At 45.2% G+C, this 20952-nt stretch overlaps 1 protein-coding gene across 5 annotated transcripts in view; it reads left to right on the top strand.

The window, feature by feature from the left end:
• The first annotated feature begins 14798 nt into the window (after positions 1-14798).
• Smox (spermine oxidase) overlaps positions 14799-20952 on the top strand; it is a 36814-nt gene continuing 30660 nt past the window's right edge. For 2 of the 5 annotated variants that reach the window (XM_040276538.2, XM_040276537.2), the window contains exon 1: positions 14799-14985. The gene's annotated coding sequence lies outside the window, so the exon portion shown is untranslated. The remainder of the gene's footprint in view (positions 14986-20952) is intronic. The other 3 variants (XM_005320507.4, XM_005320506.5, XM_005320505.4) reach the window with 2 other exon arrangements.

Genomic DNA, 20952 nt, shown 5'->3' with positions numbered 1-20952 from the left:
TCTGCGAAGGCCATTTCCCTGCATGGTGTTTCTCTGAATTGCTTCATTTGTCTAGATCTTCCGCTGATGAACGGTCTATTGCTAGCTCTACCTTTTCCATGAATGCTTCTCTGAAATTATGAAATAATGTCCTGTTCTGTTATTTAAGTCTTCATTCAGCATTTCCTGGGTAGAGTGACTCAGAGACCAAGACCCAGTCAGTCCTTTTTTTTTTCCTTTTTTTTTCCCCTAATGACTTTAACTTTGTGAAGAATCTAGGCTATTTCTTGTGGAATGTTGTATAATCTGGATTAATCTGTTTCCTTGTGAGATTGTTTATTTGTCTTTCTCATCTCTGAATTTTCGGTAACTTAGAAATTATCTTCAAAGATTTGGTTACTCTCAAACTTTCTCCAGTTTTATATATTGATTAGATTGAACATTTTGAGTACAAATATATGGTAGGAGGCCCAGAGCATCTGGTTATTCTGTAATGAAGCCCATGATCTCTCAGTTGAAATGTGTTTCCCTCTTTGCAACTAATAAATAGGATTTTATTTTGTCATGTTGTAAATATTTCATTTATACCAACTTTTCACCTAATGTTTTACACATCTATGTATGGTTCTGGTCTGAATCAATCATTGGGGATTGAAGTAATGGGGATTCTTGATTGGGTATGTAGCTCAGGAGTGGAGTATAAGGCTCTGGGTTTCATCCCCAGCACAGGAAAAAATAAAATAAAAAATAATGATTTGGAGATGTCTTTCTGGGCCTTTGGATTATTATTTTTCAGTGCAATGCAATCAGTTATAATCATTTTTAGTTTTGATGTTCAAAATACCCCAAATTTGGCCAATAGGAGTGCTCTCATGCTGGGTCATGTATTTTTGACATGGATTGAAACCAGGGGTGCTCTACCTCTGAGCTACAACCCCAGACATTTTTTTTTTTTTTTAAATTTTGAGACAGGGTCTTGCTAAGTTGCCCAGGTTAGCCTTCAGTTTGTGATCCTCCTGCCTCAGCCTTCTCAGGAAGTAGGATTACAAGTGTGCACCACCCTGGTCCATATCTGTATTCCTATGTTTATCTTATTTACCTTTTATTTTTACAATGGGAAATACATTGTACATATCATTTGCACTTGAAATTTTTCTTACGTACTGGAAGTCATTCCACATCATATATCATCCGTATTCTTTTGTACAACTATGTAGATGTATCAGAGATTATTCAGCCAGTACTCTGTAGACAGACATATAGGTTATTTCCCATCATTTGCTGTTACAAATAGTTCTTCAGTGAAATTCTTTGTTGTTTTGTATTTGTGGTGGTGTAACTTTAGGGTAGATTCCAAGAACTGGGGTTTCTGGGTCAAAAGTCTTTGTACCTTCATCAGACAGCTCTTTTTAAACCTTGATCTGATCCTGTGATAGTGACTTCCTGTGGTCAGGATTATGACCTTAGACTCTCATCCTCCCTTATCCTGACCTTGGCTCTAAGCAGTGTTCTTTACTGAGTGAGCATTCAGAGTCAACTTACTCTACGAAGGCCATTTCCCTGCATGGTGTTTCTCTGAATTGCTTCATTTGTCTAGATCTTCCGCTGATGAACCGTCTATTGCTAGCTCTACCTTTTCCATGAATGCTTCTCTGAAATTATGAAATAATGTCCTGTTCTGTTATTTAAGTCTTCATTCAGCATTTCCTGGGTAGAGTGACTCAGAGACCAAGACCCAGTCAGTCCTGCTCTCTAGGAGCCCATAGTGTAGTGGGTGCTTTGGGAGGCACCAGGAGTTGGTGCTGGTAGAAGCAGAGGAGGGACATCTCCTAGAGACTGGGGTGGTTAGAAAAAGTATTTTAGAGCTGCAGATGATATCTGGACGGAGACCTGAAGGATGCCATGGGAGGCGCAGAGCAAGGGCAGATCACGGTTGGTGGAAGATGTCTTGGGGACCAGATTTTCAATGTTAAAAAAATTTCTCTTCCCACATATTCAAAAAAATCGTTTGAATGGAGTACTGAATGGAAAATAGATTGCAAAAGGGCATGGGGATTATGTAGGAACTGTTACAGCCTCCAGAAGCTAATTGAAGTCCAAACTTCAGTAGATGGATATGAGGATTGCGAGGGAGGCACATCTACAGGGTCTGGTTATTTAGTAGACATGGTTGAATGAGCTGGGGGATCCGTCAACACTTTATAAAACATCCAAGTTTTTAGTTTGATTATCTGGATTAATACTAGTTCCTTCACTGAATCAGATAATTAAAAAAAAAAAAGAAATTGGATTTTACAGGTGGGTGGAAGAAATGGGCTTCCTTTTACTGAAGTAAGTTTGAAGTACCTGGGGTTCATTCAAGTGGAGACTTGTAAGAGGGAGTTTATATGAGAGGTCAGAGGGCTCATCTAGACTGAAGATGGTAGATTTATGGTTGATTAGCATATGATGGCAAGAGAAGCCCCTTCTAGAAGAAAGTGTGGCTTGAGAGAAGTCAACCAAGCCCCTAAACTCAGAGGAACCATCACATTTATGAGTTTCCTGGAAAAAAAAGAGACCCAGAAGAAGCATCCAGAGAGGTGAGAGGAAAGCCAGGGAGCTGGTGCCAAAGAAATTGAGAACACTTCTAAGGAAGGAGGAAGTGGCTGGCGAGTCAAATGATCCCTCAGGAGGAGGTACAAAGGTCCACAGAGGACGGAATCATTAAAGAACAGTTTCAGTGAAGTGATGGGGACAGAAACAAGATTCCAAGGGCTTTGGTGATAAGCAGAGCACAAGGCTTGGAGATACCCATCAGAGGTTGCTCTATAAGAAGTAGGAAGGGGTTGAGAAGGAGGGATGGAAGGAGGGAGGAAGGAAGAGCCCTTTGAAGTGGGTCTGCCATTTTCCAATTTTCCATTGTCCCTCAGTATCCAGCTAGGGAGGAGGAAGGCTTCGATGGGACCTAGGGGTGGAGGAGGAATGTGGCAACTGCCAAATAAACACACCATCCAGGGAAGGCAGCCAAAGCTCGGCCCAGAATATCTGAACCGGAACTCATCTTCCTTCTGCAGCAGGAAGTGGAGTTGGGAGCTGAGTTAACTGTGGAATTTCCGAGGTTGGAGGATGTTCGTGGCAAAACTTTTTATTTATTTATTTTTTCATTGATGAAAAAAGAGCTGGAATTAAGTGATCCCCCTCCCACAAAGGAAATGCTTAATTTAGCCTTATGTTCACAGTTAAAAAAAAAAAAAAATCTCTCTGAGGTTTGAAGGTTTGTTTCTTCTGGGTTGTTTGTTACCCTCTAACATGGCAGGATGTTAAAATCAGACACTTTGTGTCTTGATTTCAACTGAGAGCCTAAGAGAATTAGTGGCCCTATTCTAACCTCACTACCAAGAGGAAGTCATTGTAGACCACTGTGGGGAATGTGGAAAGAGGTTTTGAAAACCAGCTCTGGAAATCTTAGATGGCCCCACCCGCTGGTCCATAAAATTTGCTGGTGAGTCAAAAAGAGAGTTGAAAATCAAGCCGGGCCTGGTGTTGCACGCCTCTTTCCCAGCAACTTGGGAGGCCGAGGATCGCAAGTTCGAGGCCAGCCTTAGCAACTTAGGCCCTGAGCAATTTAGTGAGACCCTGTCTGAAATTAAACTTAAAAAGGGCCCAAGGACTTAGTTTAGCAGTAAAACTCCCCTGAGTTCAATCTCCAGTATATAAAAAAAAATTAGAGAAAATTTCTTTAGAGGCATTTGTGTCCTGGGGTGAGATAGATGCCCCCCACCCACTTAGGACAAAATGACAGGTGCTTCCATGATACCACATACAGAAAAACTCTTATTCTGTCCCCAAGGGAGATGATCCTAAGTCCTATCAGATGCTAGCTCAAAGCCTAGGGTTTATGGATGATGTGTGACTTTTTGCATGAGGGCTAGATAAACTTCTCTGTGTTCAATGGCCTATAAAAGAAGTCAAGTTATCTGGCTTGCACTGCATACCAGGATGTGTGAAAATACAATGCTGGGGAGAAAATAAGATAACTACAACCAACGCATCTCATTTGGCCAGTGGGAGAGTGGGAAACCTGCAGAGTGGTGGGTGGTCCACAGCTATGGTCAAGCCCACTGGGTGGGCAGGATTCATGAAACTCCCTGCTCTGAGGATGGACTGAATTCTTTGGTCTCCCTCTTGGTCCTGCTCATTTCTTTGACCTGCTGGCACTGTCACTTGGTGGTCAATTCTTCTCCATTTAAAGCGGGCTTGGAAATGCGTGCCCTTCCTGGGTTCTGTGTAGCTTTCAGCCTGGCACAGGTTTGGAGGACCAGGATCACCTTAAAGGCTTAGAATGTCTTTGGTAACCCAGCCTCTTCAAACCCTTAGAAGGCTTCAGGGGTATTTATTCACATGGTTTGATGTTTAATCTCACCCAAAGACAATCTTTTTTAATTTTTATTTATTTATTTTTTACCATTTGAAAACTTTTAACTTTCATTTGTTGTTCTCTATACTGCACCAGTCTCCTTTTTCAACTTACTGATGGCTCCTTGAAGGTATATGAAGTAATTGACTTGGATGTGAAGGCAACAACATTATTCTCCCTCCTTCCCTCCCTCCCTCGCTCCCTCCCTCCCTCCCTCCCTCCCTTCCTTCCTTCCTTCTTTCCTTCCTTCCATTCTTTTTTGTACCAGGTATTGATCCCAGGGGTGCTTAACCATGGAGCTACATCCACAGCCATTTCCACCCTCCATTTTGAGACAGGGTCTTGCTAAATTGCTGAGGCTAGTCTCGAACTTTTGATCTTCCAGTCTCAGTCTCCCGAGCTGCTGGGATTACAGGTGTGAGCCATTGCTCCCGCAACAGCTGGATTCTGAGCTTCAGGTGCTGACTGCACCCCTCAAGACCTTGGGGTCTCATCTTTTGCTTAGGATGTCTTTTTCAAGTCATATCTTAGAGACACCCAGGTACTTGAAATGATGGCTACTGTAGTGGACTGTTAGAAAAGTTACTAAATAATATCCCATCTTTCCCACTTTCTTTTATTTTATAGCAATAGAAGTTTTCCTGGGAGTTTAATTGCCCAGCTCTGATTTTTCTTCCCAGCTTCCCCTCTGGCTAGTTGTGGCCCTATATACTGGTCAATGGGCTATTAGTGGAAGTGATGTGTACAGTTCCTTGGTTGTTTTCTTTTTTTTTTTTTAAAGGAGGAACATGTCTGTATATTTAATATGCACAGTGTATTTTATGGAATGAATAAAACCCTGGACCCCGCAGGCATCTGAGCTTTATTTATTTTTTTAAGAGAGAGTGAGTGAGAGAGAGAGAGAGAGAGAGGGAGAGAATTTTAATATTTATTTATTTTTTTAGTTCTCGGCGGACACAACATCTTTGCTTGTATGTGGTGCTGAGGATTGAACCCGGGCCGCACACATGCCAGGCAGGCGCGCTACCACTTGAGCCACATCCCCAGCCTCCCTTGGTTGTTTTCTTAAAAAGAGGTTGGTTTACCAGTATTCATTCTAGTTTAGCCTTCATTTCTACAATTATTTATTTCAAATTATTTTTTTGAATACTATCTCTTTATTTCTAAATTTTCCTTTTCTGGTTTATATTGTTATTTCAGAGCTTACATAAATTTCCTAATGTCTTTTAGCTCATTTTGTTAGGGTAGGTGATGTTTTAAAGTCTGGTTTGTGGACATGGTTTTCGGGCTTGTGTTCATTGTGATCGTGATGTTATTTTCCTCCTTATTCTCTTTCTTCCTTTCAGTAATGTTGTATAGTATCTGGCCTTGATTATTTGCTCTGACTTATTTCTTTGTCTAGTTAGTTTTCTTGAACTTTTAGAAGGAAACTGGCCAGATGAGATAAATAGAGGATACTGGGGGTCCTTGCCTTATTCCAGAATTTGAAGGGTAAACATTTAATGTTTATCTACCAAGTTTTTATTTTCTGGCATTGGGAATTGAGCCCAGGGCCTTGTACATGCTAGGCAAGTGCTCTATCATTGAGCTACATCCCTAACTCTTTTTATTTTATTTTGAGACAGGATCTTATTAAGTTGCCCAAGTTAGCCTTGAACTTGTGATCCTCCTGCATCAGCGTCTCGAGTAGCTGAATTACAAGTGTGGGCCACCTCATGTAGTTTCAGTATTTTTTTTTTTTTTTTAAGGTATGGTGGTTATCTTTCCCCAGGTTTGGGAAATTCCATTCTGTTTTTAGATACCTAAGATTTTTTATCATTAATAGGCATGAATTTAAACAAATTTTCTATATTTGATTATCTTGTATATTTAAATGCTTTAAAAATGTGTATATATAGTATGTTTTAATGGTGAACCATTTCTTGATTCTGGAGATAAATCTAATTACAGTATGATGTATTATTGCTTTGAATACATTACTGGATACAGTATTTTGTTTTGAATGTTATGTTTATAATTGATGTTGGTCTGTGAATTTTCTTTCTCATTTCATTTTTGTTTGGTTTGAGGATCAAGGTTTTTCAAGCCTCATTATTGAATTGGGGCATATTATCTTCTTATTTTCTGGAATGTTTTGTATGAGATTAAAATGAACTATAACATGAGTGCGTTGAAGACACTGCTATAAAACCAACAGAACTTGCTATGCACAGTGGTGGATGCCTGTGATCCCAGCTACTTTGGATGCTGAGCTCAGGGTCAGCCTGGGGAACCTTGTGAGACCCTGTCACAAAATGAAAAGTAAAAAGGGGGCTGTGGATGTAGCCTAGCAGTAAAGCATCCTGGGTTCAATTCCCAGAATAGGAAAAACAAACAAACAAAACCCATCAGTTTTTTTTTTTTTGTGGGTGGGGGAGGGAGGTACTGGGGATTGAACCCTGGGATACTGAGCTACATCCTATTTTTTAAAAAATTTAAATTTTGAGACAGTATCTTTCTAAATTGCTGAGAGTCTTGCTAAGTTGCTAAGGCTGGCCTTGAACTCAGGATCTTCTTGCTTCAGCTTCCATAGTCCTGAGATTACAGGTGTGCACTATCATACCTGTCAGAACTTATTTTTTTAATGAGTAGATTTTTAAATTCCTGAATACATTTTTCAAATGATTATACAATTATTTGGCTTTTTTGTTTCTTGAGTCATTTTTGATAGATGTATTATTCTAAACATTTTCTTGATGAAATTATCTAGATGAAATGTTTTAAATGGCAACATGTCATTCATAGTTTATAGTTGCTTATAGTTTAAATTTCTGGGTTTTTCTATCATTATGCAACCGTTTCATTTTTAATATTGTTAGTTTGTGCCTTTTTTGTTTTATATTTTATGTGTATTTAATTTCTAAGTCTGCCTTCTTTGGATTTATTCTATAATTGGTTCTCTCATGTCTAATATTGGCTACTTTGCTCAATAATTTTCAACCTTTTGTATTTATGATGCTTATTTCTTGCTATTGGTTGCCGATTGCCCCATGGTTTATTATGTGGTAACTTTTTGTAAATATTATGTATGTACTGGAGAAGAATGATTTTTTTTTCTGGCTTGGAACATTTGTCTTTTAGGTCAAGGTTACTACCCTGATTGTTCAAATCACCTATATTTTTCCCCATGCCAAATACTTGGTTGTTGTTGAGTTAAATTCCCAGCACCATTTCATCCAAGGCCTCTCTCCCTTTTCCAAGCTGATAAATTTTCCTACCTACCAAGACCTGGATCAGATGAACACATGCGACCTTTCTCTCCTCCATCTCAAATTTCTACTCCTTATCCATCTGAGAGTACAAGCTGACCTCTGAGCACCTCAGGGTGTTTGCATTTTCTTATAGAAAATAATTGTAAATTTTTTAAACAGTATAATAAGCTCACCAAAAGAATAGTGACCTGGTATAATGACAAGACACTGGTAACCCTGGATATTTCGGGGCTATTTGATGACTAACCATTTAAGACTAAGTGGGAAAAGCTACTCTGAAAGGCTACATGCTGATGATCCCAACTATAGAATATTCTGGAAAAGGCAAAACTAGAGAAAGTAAAAAGAACCAGTGGCTACACAGGGTTTGGGAGGAGGAAGAGATGAATAGCTGGAGCATAGAATACTTTCAGGGCAGTAAGACTATTATTCTGGATGATACTATAATTGTGGATATATGACATTTTACATTTGTCAGAACCCATAATGTGAACAACATCAGGATGAATTCTAATGTAGACTATGGGCTATTGTTAATAATGCATCCATATGGGCCCACCAGTGAGTACCACAATTAGGCAAAATATTAAAAATAGGAAAGATTAGGAGGGAGGTCAGGGGGTATATGATAATTCTCTGTACTTTTTATTCAATTTTTCTGTATAACCCAAAGCTGCTCAAAAAAATATTCATTTTAAAAAAGTGATACAGAAGAGTTTAACTTTTTTTTTTTTTTTTTTGTTCAAGAGATTGAAGCCAGGGGCGTTTAGCCTCAGAGCGACATCCCCAATCCTTTTATTTTTTTAAATTTTGAGACAGGGTCTCACTAAGTTGCTGAGGGTGGCCTCAAACTCACAATCCTCCTGCCTCAGCCTCCAGACTATTCAGGATGTGGTTAGATCAAGAGAGTGATCAAGGCTGTAGACTGAGCAGATGCCACGCTGGAGTCATGAGGCTAGAGAGAGTGCAGGGAAGGGAAGGTAACTGGGACCAAGATGAGCCTCCTTATTCAGAGGAGAAGTTTTCAGGGAGGCAGGAGAGAAACCAGGAGACCAAACACGCCAAGAGCAGAAAGCTTCCCCAGTAGGAGGAAGCAGTCAAGTGTAGGAAGGCTTCCAAAGGACTAAGAGGTGAGGACCGCTGGATTTGACAACCTGATAGTTTCCAGAGTTCCAGCAGAGTGCTCTCCACGTGATCTTCCCACAGGTGAAAAACATTGAATTAGGGGAACAGAGACCAGGACATTTGGATGATCTGCAAGTCTAGGAGAGAATGGCTGCCACTCTAGCAGAAGTTCCTAGTGCTACCAGCTCTGGGAATTCTTTCTCTCTTAACTTGTAATAGATCTCCAAGCCAATCTTGGATTTCACCAAGTATGGAGTGCTATTTACAGGAACTCTAAATCTAAGAAGGGGGTATTTTGCAAAGTAAATAACATTTCCAAATGTATCTATTTGTATATGTTTTGAGTCTGAATCTCAATATTGAGTTTCATAAATCTCGATCCTCATTCTTATCCACAGGAAGGCCTCTGGACTCTCCTCTCTCTCAGCAGGTCACCTCTTCCAGCGTTGTCACAAGGACCTTCTTGAGGCCTTTTTCATCTTTCTACATAGTGGGATTCTGGCTTTTAGTTCTGTTGGGAAATAGGAATGAACTAGCCATTCTATGTGTGGAGTTGTTTGCTTCTCAGCTAAAATAAAGACAAGAATGAGTCAGCCTGTTCTAACCTCTGGGATCTCCCAGTCTTCCCAGTGACTCAGAGGATGGTCTGTTAATGGATAACTACTCCTCCCAGGAAGTTGGTGGCCCCATCCTCCCACTACCTGTCACCAGCCCTGATGTGCTCCCATTAACGAAGATAAGGGGAGGTAAATCAAGGAAGATCAGCTAAAAGTGATCCAGGAAAGAGGATGGGAGTCAAAAGATTCAAGAGGCTAAATTGGTTTCTCATTTGTTGGTGGCCTCAATTAGACCAACAAAGGGCTCTGTGTCCCTACATGAAAATGGAGAAATCATAAAAACTACAGAGAGATTCAGAAGGCATCCAAAAGGGTGAGGTTAATTTTCTCTGGAATAAGTCTGGATGGAGACACATTTTGGAACTTTTCTGTGCAAAAGGAAGAATGCTCTGGGGGATGGTTTTATCTTTGAGGATTTTTAGGATAAGCTGTGGTCTGAGCAAGGTTTGGTGGAGGGTAGAAGAAGATGGAGAGATCTCCATGAGATAAGGAGCAGGTTTAGAATCGAGGGCTGGGGCAGGAGGTCACATGTAAGGAGGGCTGGCCAGTAGAAGGGGTTGGAGTGATCAGTGAAAGGCAGGGGAGGTTGACAAGTAGGGACACCTGGGGGGTTACCTTTGGGGACATCGAGCACTTGGAGGAAACCCAGCATCCCAAGACCTTGGTTTTGGCACCTGTGAGTTGTGGGCTGTGGTTTTCTTCTCTCTACTTCATGGCCTCTCTGCCTCATTCTCTGTGTTCTTGTTTGCTCATTCCCTCCCCCTTTTCTCTCTTGCTCCTTCTCCTCCATTAGGAAGCAGTGAAGATAGCCCTTGCGTGGGTTGAGTGCTTCCTGTTTAGATGGTATGTGGCATCTGCTTCTGGAGCAGCCATCAGCCCGTCCTGTTTACTTATTTCTGACACAGAAGGTTGTGGTCAGAAAACCCATCCACCATGGCTCCTGCCGGGGAAAGACAGGGACCGGGACACTGACATAATGGGCATACACACTCCTGCCATGGCCAGGTCTGTCTGGCTCACCAGAGCCAAGGAGGTCAGGGTTCTCCATGTTTCCATGTCTGGGACAGTCTTCAGGGCCAAGTTTGCCTCTTGTGGTGCTGATATCAGGGGTCAGAAAAATGTCCTGAGTTAAGTTGGTTCACAGTGTGCAGCTCTTTGAAGGGTGGGGGACATCTCTGAATCTAGAAAGGGTGTGCCTAGAAGGAGCATCTGGTCCAATGCTCCTATTTTGCACTGGGGAGGAAGGCAAAGGGCTTAAGGAATCAGTACCTGTTCCACATTCTCTCTCTGCTCTGCTTCCCCTGTCTGAGCCTCTCCTTAATTCATGTGATTTGCGACATACTCCTAGTTTGGTTTTTCTTGGTTTTCTGTGCAGTGGCTACTGTCCAGGGTTGGGCTGCAGGTGGATGAAGTTTTCTGAATTGGTGATATGGATGAGGTAGGAAGCAGGTGTGTGGGAGGAACAGATGCGGGTAGTGATGGACATTGAAATAGAGCCATTGGGAGACCTAAGGCAAAAAAGATAGTGTTCTGTTTTCAAGGTGTTCCTAAACTCTGAGATAAGGACCTGAACATAACAAAAAGTGTCAAACAAAAAACTGGGATATGAGCAAACCCCGCATAAATAGAAAGTCTAGTTACAGGGCCATTGATGTTCTGATGAAGTTCTTGGAATTCGCTAGGCCAACTGGATATTTCCAGGCACCTGATCTCCTGGCCTGATTGCATACCAAGTACGAAGATGAAATGCCAGATACCTCTGGTTTCTTCTAGGCAGGAGAATCTGTTCCATGCCTCTCTCCTGGTTCCCTTGGTGGGAGAGCAAAACATATACCCAAGCCTGCTGCAGTGGTTGGTGTGATTTTGCAAGGAGTGTCATTTTTGAGACAGCAAAATAACAATAAATAAATAAAAAGGATTGGGGATGTGACTCAGTGGTAAAGTGCCCCTGGGTTCAATCCCCAGTACACCACTTCCAAACAAAAGTATTCCTGGGGGCTCCTGCTTTGTGGTAGGTTATTTGCAAAGATGGTATAAAGGATTCCTTCTATGTTTGTGTGCATATTTGTTATGGGGTGTATTGTTCTTCCCCTGAAAACATAGTGGTGTAGTAATCCCCCATACCTCAGAGTCTGATTATACTTGGAAACAGCATTTTTTACAGAGGCGATTAAGTTAAAATGAAGTCAGTAGGGTGAGCCTTAATTCAATGTGACCGGTTTCCTTATAAGAAGAGGAAACTTGAGAGCTAGAAACATGGAGAATACCACGTGAAGATGACAGCAGAGACCAGGGTAATGCTGAGGAAGACCATAGATTGCTAGAAACCCCTCAGAAGCTAGGAGAGAGGCGTGGAACAGATTCTTTTCCCTAGAAGGCACCAACCCCACTAACACCTTGATCTTGGACTTCTGCCCTCCAGAACTGCAATAAGTTTCTGTTGTTTAGGCCATCAAATCTGTGGTATGAGGTCCCTAGGAAATATGCAGCTCCACTTTTTCTATCAATAGCTGGACTTGATTTACCCTCCTTTTGAATCTGGGCTGGGCTTGTGACTTTCTTTAGCCATAGAACATGGTCAAAATCATGACTTGGCAGATCTGGGCCTAGGTCTTAAGATGCTTGGTAGATTCCTTTGTCATCTTCCGGGAAACCAAACTGCCATGTTGTAAGGAAGTCTGGGCCATCCTGCTTGAGAGGTCCCATGGAGAAAGAAGTCACTTTAATTCCAACCCCAGACAAATTTCCATCGGATGTCCCTAATCAACATCATTTATAGCATAACTGTCCAGCTGGGTCTGGTCAACCCAAAGAATTGTGAGAAATAAGTAGCAAAAGGCAACTGAAACATGCATTTCATTTATTGGCAAGTGGTTTAGCACCTCTGCCACTATTGCCACTAAAGTCAGATACCTCCATTTTCTCTCTTTCTAGCCTCCTCCTGGTGGTTTCTGGGTGGTGCCTGGTTCCTTATGTTGCTCACTTCCACATGCAAATTTTCGATGATGCATATCATTGGCAGGGCTTGGATGTTGCCAGCATCATCAGAAGACTGGAAAAGAGAGTTTCTGACTTGGAGTACAGGTGGGAAGAAGGATTCATGAAATGGAAAGTTCCCCAAACACAGAAGAATGTTCAAAAGGTATTGGTATCCATGAAACATAATGAAGGTCTTTAACAATAGGCAATATACTTTTTGGAGGGAATTTCTTGTGTGTGCTTGGTACATAGCTCTGGGTCCATTCACCATCTAATGGTAAACAATGCCCTGAAATCTCTCTCAGTTCCAGTCCACATGGTTTAGATGGGATTGGCTTTAGGATGGGTATGCCATTCAGTCTGAAAGTCACAACCTCAGTGATTGGTTTGTAGATGGTACATGAACCAATCAGAGCCAACTTGGTATAATTTGGCTTTTTGCCAAGAGAAATGAGGACTTGGGCTGTGAGAATCACAGCTAATTTACAGCTATAAGGAGCAGAAATGGAGAGATGGGGAAGAGAATATCAAGTCTTGATAATTTTTGAGTCTCTGGGTCCCTGAATTAGTCATACTATTGGAGTTTTCCATTATATGAGCGCATAAATTTCCTGTTTGCTTACACCAAATTAATTCATTTCCTATCATTCACAATCCATCCAATCCATATTAATAATCTTATTTAATATAATAATTCTTTGGAATAGGTGCCATTTATTAAACTTTCAGGTGGGCTACAATGGAGGCAGAATTCAAACCCCAGAATCTAACCCTGAAAATTCACTCACCAAAGTTTATTCTGGCTGGGTATGGTGGAGCACTCCCAGCTGATCGGAAGGAGGAAGCAGGAGTATCATGAGTTCAAAGCCAGCCTCAGCAACTTAGTGCGGCCCTAAGCAACTCAGCAAGACCCCATCTCTAAAGAAAATACAAAAAAGGGCTGGGGATGTGACTCAGTGGTTAAGTGCCCCTGGGTTCAATCCCCAGTACCATTAAAAAAACCCAAAAAACAAAAACTCTGTTTATTCTGCTCTTCATGGTGACAGGGAAAAATTCATAGTGGAGGGGGATGTTTAACCTGACATGTAACTCCAAAGGGGTATAGGAGTTTGTGGGGAGTGGTGGGGAGAAGGAGCTTCCAGGTGAAGGGAACAGCTAAAAGGAGCAGAAATGGAGAGATGGGGAAGGCCTTTCTTCTGAGAAGAAACCTCATCTGAAATTGAGTTACCCTTGATATGAAGCCTGTCCCCAAGTGGTTCCCTCTTGCAGGGGAGCATCAAACCTCATTTCTGCAGGGCCACCCTTCTGGCTTCAAGCATTCTGATCTGTACTCTGCCCTTGGGCTTGTTCCTTGGTATGTTCCCCCAAGACTAAGATGCAATTGGGATAGGGACCTGTTTCCATCAAAGGCTTGTGTTCCTTGGATGGGTGTCTGGCAGTCCAGGGTTAAATAGGATGAAATTTTCAAACAAATGTTCCCCTCCATTAAACTAGAAAGAGTAAATCTATAGGAAAGCAGTGCTTGCAGAATCTCAAATAGAAAACAAATAATTTCCAAATAATTCTGATTTTTTAAAGGAAAAACAAGTGAGCCACATATTTATCATTTGCTTTAGCTTTTATTAAGTCGGTCTTCTAGCACTGAGTCACAGTAAAAAAAAAAACTTTTTCATTCATATATGATTTTTGTGATGGGGGAATCCTGGGGATTGAATTCAGGAATTGAACCACTGAGCTACATCCCCCTCCTTTAAAAAATTTGAAACACACTCTAAGTTGCTGAGGCTGGCTTCAAACTTGTGATCCTCCTACCTCAACCTCCAGAGACGCTGGTCTTAACAGATATGCAACACCAGGCCCAGTAAAAGATACTTTCTTAAAAAGGTCGTCACTTCTGCTCACAGTCCTGGCCTGTGAAAGGACAGGCTGGGATGTGAGTGCCAGCCCACCTATCTTCTATTGTTTAGGGTTCGAGACTGATGCGTGGCAGTTTTCCTAGGCGGAGGTGGGGTGGGATGGAGGGTTGAGGTCGGAGGCGGCCCTTGGAAACTAGCCATCTGACTCCAGTTAAGATCCCGTGCAGCGCCACAGTAGTGAAAGTAGAACCCGGAGGGAGGAGAGGCGTACCCTCATCTTCAAAGGTCGGTTCCTAATTCCTTGGGTTAACCAAGGTAGGTGTCCTGGCTCTGATGGTCGCCCCGCAGACGGCCTAGACTTTGCGTTACGCCTTGCACGAGGCTGGGCCGGCTACTTTTTCTTTGGGGATGAGTAAGTTGGAGCTATGCTTGAACCAAGGGGTGTGAGCCCAGGTGGCAGCGCGGGGCGAAGTAGCGGCACCTCAATCCTCTGCTTCAGTGGCCTTCGACTTCCCCGCCCCCGGAGGGGCGGTCCGGGGGCGGAGCTCGGCGCGTCCCAGCCCGGAGGCGGAGCAGAGGGCCGGCCCGAGCGGACCGGGCGGGGTGGGCCGGGGACTCGAGGCGGAGCGGGGCCCCACACAGGCCGCGGCGGCTGGCTCGGGCCCCTACGGTCCCGGCGGCGGCTGGAGGAGGAAGCCAGACGGCTGGCGGAGGAGGGGAGGCGGAGGAGGCCGAGGCCACTAGTCGAAGACTCACTCACTTCCCCGGCTCAGCAGGGAAAGGTACCGAGCACCCGCTCCCCGGCCCGGCCCCCAATCTCCGCCTGGCGTTGGCAGGGGCTGTGGCCGCTGCCGGAGGGTGAGGGGCCCGGAGCTCCGGTGGCCAGCGGGGCGCACTGAATGAGGGTTGGGGTGCGCTGCGTCCCTGGAGGCTTGCGGAGAGCGGTGGTCGCCGCGCCCCTTGGCTCCGATGGGGGAAGGTAGTGTGGAGGAAGGTGGCGGCGATCCTGGGGCGGGGGCTTCTCGGGCCGGGCGCCGGGGGGTGGAGGGCAGGCCGGACCCGCCGGCTGCGTGCTGGACGAAAGCCCCAGGGGAGCCGGGCAGGAGCGCTCCGTGGGCGCAGACAAAGCCGGGCGCGGACGCCGGGAGACTACTCGGGCTGCCTGGAGGGTGGGCGCTGGGGATAGGAGAGAAAGCTCCGCAGGGACCCGGGGAGAGGCGGGCCACCCTGGCTCCTGGCTCCGGGCAGCGTCCAGGTGGCCTCCTTGGAGGGCCCGGGCGGACTGCGGAGCAGCTTTCTTGGAAGGGCCAACTAGGGGCTCACGATCTGCGCGGGGCTTGGCAGGAGCAGGTTCGGAAAGGGGTAGGTTGTGTTGGAGTGCTTACTTTGTCCGGACCGGGGAGTTGAGGAAAACCACCGCCCTGAATGGAGGCGGAGGCTCTTGTAGAGCAGGTGAGGGGCCCACGGACTCCTTCGGAGCTTGCAAGAGGAGGGGTAGTGCCCGAAGTGATAAGCGAGGTGGGTGGCATGTACAGTGAGCTGTACCCACAGGTTGTTTGCAGAACCTGTTGGTCGTAGCACATTACGTTCCAGTCCGTGGGGGCAACTTGGCTGTGGTTGGGCAAACAGCAGGTGCCAGGGCTCAGAGGGACTGGGCATGAATGGAGGGACAGGTAGGCGTGCATCTGGTGCTTCTCTGAAGGTGTGTGTAGGGTAAGCCCCACATTTGCATTCCGTTGCTTCTGTCCCCTTTAAAGATTGTTATTCAGCTTGGAGCATTCAATTCCTGAATTTCAGGCCTCTGGCTCCAAGATCCTTTCGCTGTTGCCCATCCCTCAGTTACCTTCCCTCTTCAGTGTTAGAAGTGGCTTCTTTCCCCTTGGGTCATTTCTTACACTATAAGAACAGACTTTGCTCCCTCTCGCATTTTATAGTCCCCCTTTTGCCTTGATCTCCCTCCCCCTTCAGCTAGGACCCACTTCTCTTCATAGTGGAACTTCTCTGGAGAGCTGACTATACCTGCTCCTTTAGAGCATCCCTTCTGTTTTGCAGCCCACTCGACTGGGAAACTTCCCTGAAACTGCAGCTCATGCAGTCAGGGCTGGTTCTTTGCACACCCTTCCATTCTCTGCCCACTTCTCTCCATTCTCCTCCTAGAATCAGTGTCCTTCCTTGACTTCTCCTGGTTTTCTTTTCCCCTTCCTGGCTGCCTCTTCCTTAGTCGTCGTCGTCTTCTTCTTCTTCTTCTTCTTCTTCTTCTTCTTCTTCTTCTTCTTCTTCTTCTTCTTCTTCTTCTTCTTCTCTCTTCTCTCTTCTCTCTTCTTTCTTCTTTCTTCTTCTTCTTCGACAGCCCCTTCACTCATTTCTACATGCTGTAGGCTCTGCATGCCCCATCTCTGTCCTCAGTCCCCTCCTTTCTCCTCACTCCCCAGCTTTGCTTTCCCCTTTGTCCCCTCTATTCACTCTCCCTTGCCCCAGTTTTCATTTTTCCTTAGGATTTTAAAAAGCAAGTATTCATTCATAAACACACAGATCTTACATGTTTTCATTCTCATGATTTTAAGTAGCTGATTTTATCTTGGGCCCCAGCCACTCTGTAGCCACCTATCTGATTTATGATGTCCTGGTTGACAACAAACTTAATGTGGGTGGAACAGAACCCAGACTGCACTCCCCAGATAGGATCCTCTCCAGGCCTTTTGAGTGTTGCTTAGAATCTACTCACCTTTTTAAGACAAGTGGCATCAACTCCTTCCTTTCCCTCTTTTTCAGAATCCAGTCCAAGAGGAAGTTCTTTTAGTACTTTCCACAAAATCTAGATCAGTCCTGTTCTCCATGCTCTGACTCCTTGTTACCACCCCAGGTTACTGCCCTAGGCTTCCTGCCCCAGGCCAAGGCATCTTTTAAGTCTTGTCTGAATGCTATAGTAGCAGAGAGTAGCCGCTAATGGGCTAATGCTTTTCCCATCTGCATGTGTCCTCTGATCTATTTTAACAAGAATAATGCTGAAATTTTTGATTATATCACCTTATTCCACTAAAACCATTGATGGCTCTCTATTGCACTTGAATAAAATCTCAAAACTTTCTCCTGGTCATTCAAACCCTCTGTGATCTGACCTTGCTGACCTCCCCAGCCTTATATTGACCACTATCTCCCTGACATACATCTGAATCATATCTGTCTGTCCAACAGCCTAGGCATTTTCCTGCCCCAGGGCCTTTGCTTGCTTGTGCTATCTTCTCTGCCTGTGGATTTTCCCAGTGCCTTCACTGGGCTGGCTGTGCTCCTTACTTTTCAGGTCTCATCTTAAATATAACTTCCTCAAATGCCTTCCCAGTATAGGTAGAGGGGCCCTCCTCTCCTGTAATTCATTATAGCATCTGGTTCACTTTCTTCATTATATCTATCAGAGGCCATAACTGTTAAAATTGTCCTAACTTTGTTTACTTGATTTTGTTTGGCTTCTAAGACTTTGTCTGGAACTTTGACTGAATGGCCTGCTGCTCTATCTGGAGCATTGAGCACAGGGCTTGGCATGTAACTGATGCTCAGGAAATCGGAGCCAGGTGGGAAGGATGGGACTGGGCCAAAAGAGATGGATATTGCAGTTAGCACAGGAGCCCCTTTAATCTTCAAGCAGCTTTGAGGATTTTATTTTTGTTCCTCAAAAGCAGTTGTGCAAATTGCTGCAAGAATCTGAGAGAGCCAGTGGGATGTGAAAAAGGGAAGTAGAAGTTGGGTGCAGTGGCACATGCCTGTATTCCCAGCAGCTTGGGGGCTGAGGGCAGGAGGATCACAAGTTCAAAGCTAGCCTCAGCAACTTAGTGAGGCCCTAAGCAGTTTAGTGAGACCCTGTTTCAAAACAAGAAATTAAAAAAAGGACCAGGGATGTGGCTCAGTGTTGAGCATCCCTAGGTTCAATCCCTGGGGTGGGGAAGAAGTGAAGAAAGTACAGGTGGCTTGAGGTCAGGCTTCTACACCTTGGGGTGTTCCAGTGTGTGGAGTCTGTGTGGGTCACTGTGGGTTGAGGGCAAATGATTTCCTTTGCTTTATTTGGTGGAAATCTGGGCTGGTTCATGAAAACAGATTTTAAGTAGCTGATTTTATCTTGGGCCCCAGCCACTCTCTGTAGCCACCTATCTGATTTTTGTCCCCTCTATTCACTCTCCCTTGCCCCAGAAGGGAGATTCTCCATTTCTGGAGAGGTGTACAGCCTGGGATTCATTTCAGCCTATACCCTTGGGTGGTTGCTGGGTGCTCAACCTAGGGGTCAGGGATTTGGAGAGGAAGAAGAAGCTGGGACCATGGGGGTCTCTATAGACTTTTTTTTTTTTTTTTTGGTGGTCATGCTGGGGATTGAACCCGGGGCCTTGTGCATGCCAGGCAACCACTCTGCCGACTCAGCTATATCCCCAGCCCTCTCTGTAGTCTCTTACCTTTCTACCCACAGCTCTTCTGTTTGCATGGATGAATCATGTGACTGGTACTCTCAGAAAGGAGGACTGAGAGCCAGGGGACCTCAGATCTGGGAAGGAGGAGAGCTTAGCCTTTGACAGGGGAACTGGGGATAGATTGAAGTCACACCACAAGTTGAATGCTGGAACTCAGGGCTGGTGGTTCGGATCCAGGGTCAAGTGGGCACACTTAGGAAAGGCCTTTAGCTGGAATAGGTAAGAACAAGGATGGCATCCTGGGATGGAGAAATCTGGCAGAGACCAAGAGGCTAGGATGAGGCTCTGGTATGCTCACTGGGTGTCAGGCATTGTTCTAAGGACTTTGCAAAATTAACTCCTTTAATCCTCTTACCAGCTCTGTAAGGTCAGTCTTACTCCCGTTTTATAGATGGGCAGACCGAGGCACAATCATACAACTGGCAGTGATGGTGTGCGTTCTAGTTCACTCTGCTGCTTCTCTCATGCCTCTCATAAATGTGCCACCTGAGGACTTCTGAACAAACAAGGGGTTTTTCCTGATTCCCTGAGGTGCCTGGCTTGGGGAGCTGAGGAGACAGGAGAGAAGTCATATCCTCTAAGGTGGAAGGGATCCTGGTATGATGTAGGTGAATAAATTTTCTGCTTCATGTCCTGCTTTTTCTTCTAGGAGGGGCTCTGAACCCAGCTCACGTAGTTGGGCATGATGCATACTGTGATTTCAGGGTGCTGTGGAGGTCTACTGCTTCAGGTCCAAAAACCTGTTAGAATGTCACCTCCCTGGGTATAGCATTCCTTCTTTGTTGTCTCTTAAAATGCCTGGAGAGGACAGGGAGGTCAGGTAGGGTCTCTGCAGGTAGCTGGCCCGTTTGGGATTCCATATAGAATGCTGTTAGTTAGAGCTTCAGGCTTGGCCCTGAGAAGCGTGGCTGGAGTCTGAGTTGGACTGAGTTGAATATGGGAACAGAATTGGGGGAACAGAGAGATGGAAACTGGAAACAGCTGTTTGCTCCAAATTCTGAGCCTCAGAGTTTTGGGGATCTGCTCATCTGTCTGAGCATGTCTTGCCAACTCCACAGGAAGAGAGGGTCTGTCAGCATTCTCTTCTGCATTTGGGGAAACTGAGGCACCGGGCAAACATATTATCGATAGCTCACCAGGCCCCAGGGTTGTCAGTAGGCCCATGGAGGAGGCCTTTCCATAGCACCTAAGTCCTTGTCTACTGTGTTAAAGGGAAGGCTGTGGCAGAGCCTCAGGTGGGCAGGCTAGGGCTGAGGGCAGACTTCCTGACAGCTGGGCACTAGACCTTGTTAGCTGTCATTGGCACCTGGCATCTCCTGAGTCCCAGCCTGGTATTCAGAGCCAATGAGGACAAAGGACATGGTCCCCACTCTCCAGGAAATAAAAGTGAGCTTGCCAGCTGTGATATAATGAGGTGCAGTTCAAACTAGCTTCCTGAAGGAGGTGATGCTTTGAGAGGGTCCTAGAGTTCTGGGTGGCCGTGCTGACAAAGGAGGAATGGCATTCCCAAGGCAGAGGGGGAGCCCAGACCTGGAGAAGTGGGTTGAAGTTAGGCTGGGGCAAGCTTGACTGCCAAGTTGCTGAGTCTAGACTTGTACTAGGCCCCAGTGAGCCATTGAAGGTTATAGGTTGTGATTGCCATGACTTAATAAAACGGTGGTCTATAAAAGTGCTTCTCAAAACTCAAACACACGTGCATCACCTGCGTAGCTTGTTAAAATGCAGGTTGGTCCTGTCTGATTCAGAGGTCTGGGGTGAGGCCTGAGACTTTGCATTTCTAACGAGCGCCTGGGCAGTTCAGTGCTGCTGGTCTAGGGGCCCCGATTTGTGTAGTGAGGATTTAGACTGGAGTCCTGAGGAACCTGCGCAGTTCAGGCGGGACTTGGAACAGGTAAAGGGGACCATCTCAGTTCCTATGAACCATGTAGGGAGCTGCCTGTGTGGGGATTTGAGGGTGCAGGTGAGACTGGGGGGAAGGGCAGAGAAGAGCACAGTAGATGCTGGGTGAGGGGCCTCTAGAGGTGTGAGTCTCACCTGGGAAACCAGGCTTGATTTCTAGGGCTCCTGACTGGGAGGAGCTTCCAAGACCACAGCGGGTGTTTGGGGTGGCTCTGTTCCTGGGCAGAGTGACATGCAAATGACATGCAGGGCACCTTATCTCTGCCCACAGCCAAGCTGGGTGCTGCGCGTAGCCAATCTGTGGTGAGCACCCTTCCTCCAGCCAGGGTGGGGTGAAAGATTGGGGAAACAGCTGACTCCGGCCTCCAGTCCCAGCTGTACACCTCTGAAAAGCCC

Source organism: Ictidomys tridecemlineatus, chromosome 5 (genome assembly GCF_052094955.1).
Source record: "Ictidomys tridecemlineatus isolate mIctTri1 chromosome 5, mIctTri1.hap1, whole genome shotgun sequence".
Lineage (NCBI taxonomy): Eukaryota > Metazoa > Chordata > Mammalia > Rodentia > Sciuridae > Ictidomys > Ictidomys tridecemlineatus.
This window is presented reverse-complemented; position numbering and strand designations above follow the sequence as displayed.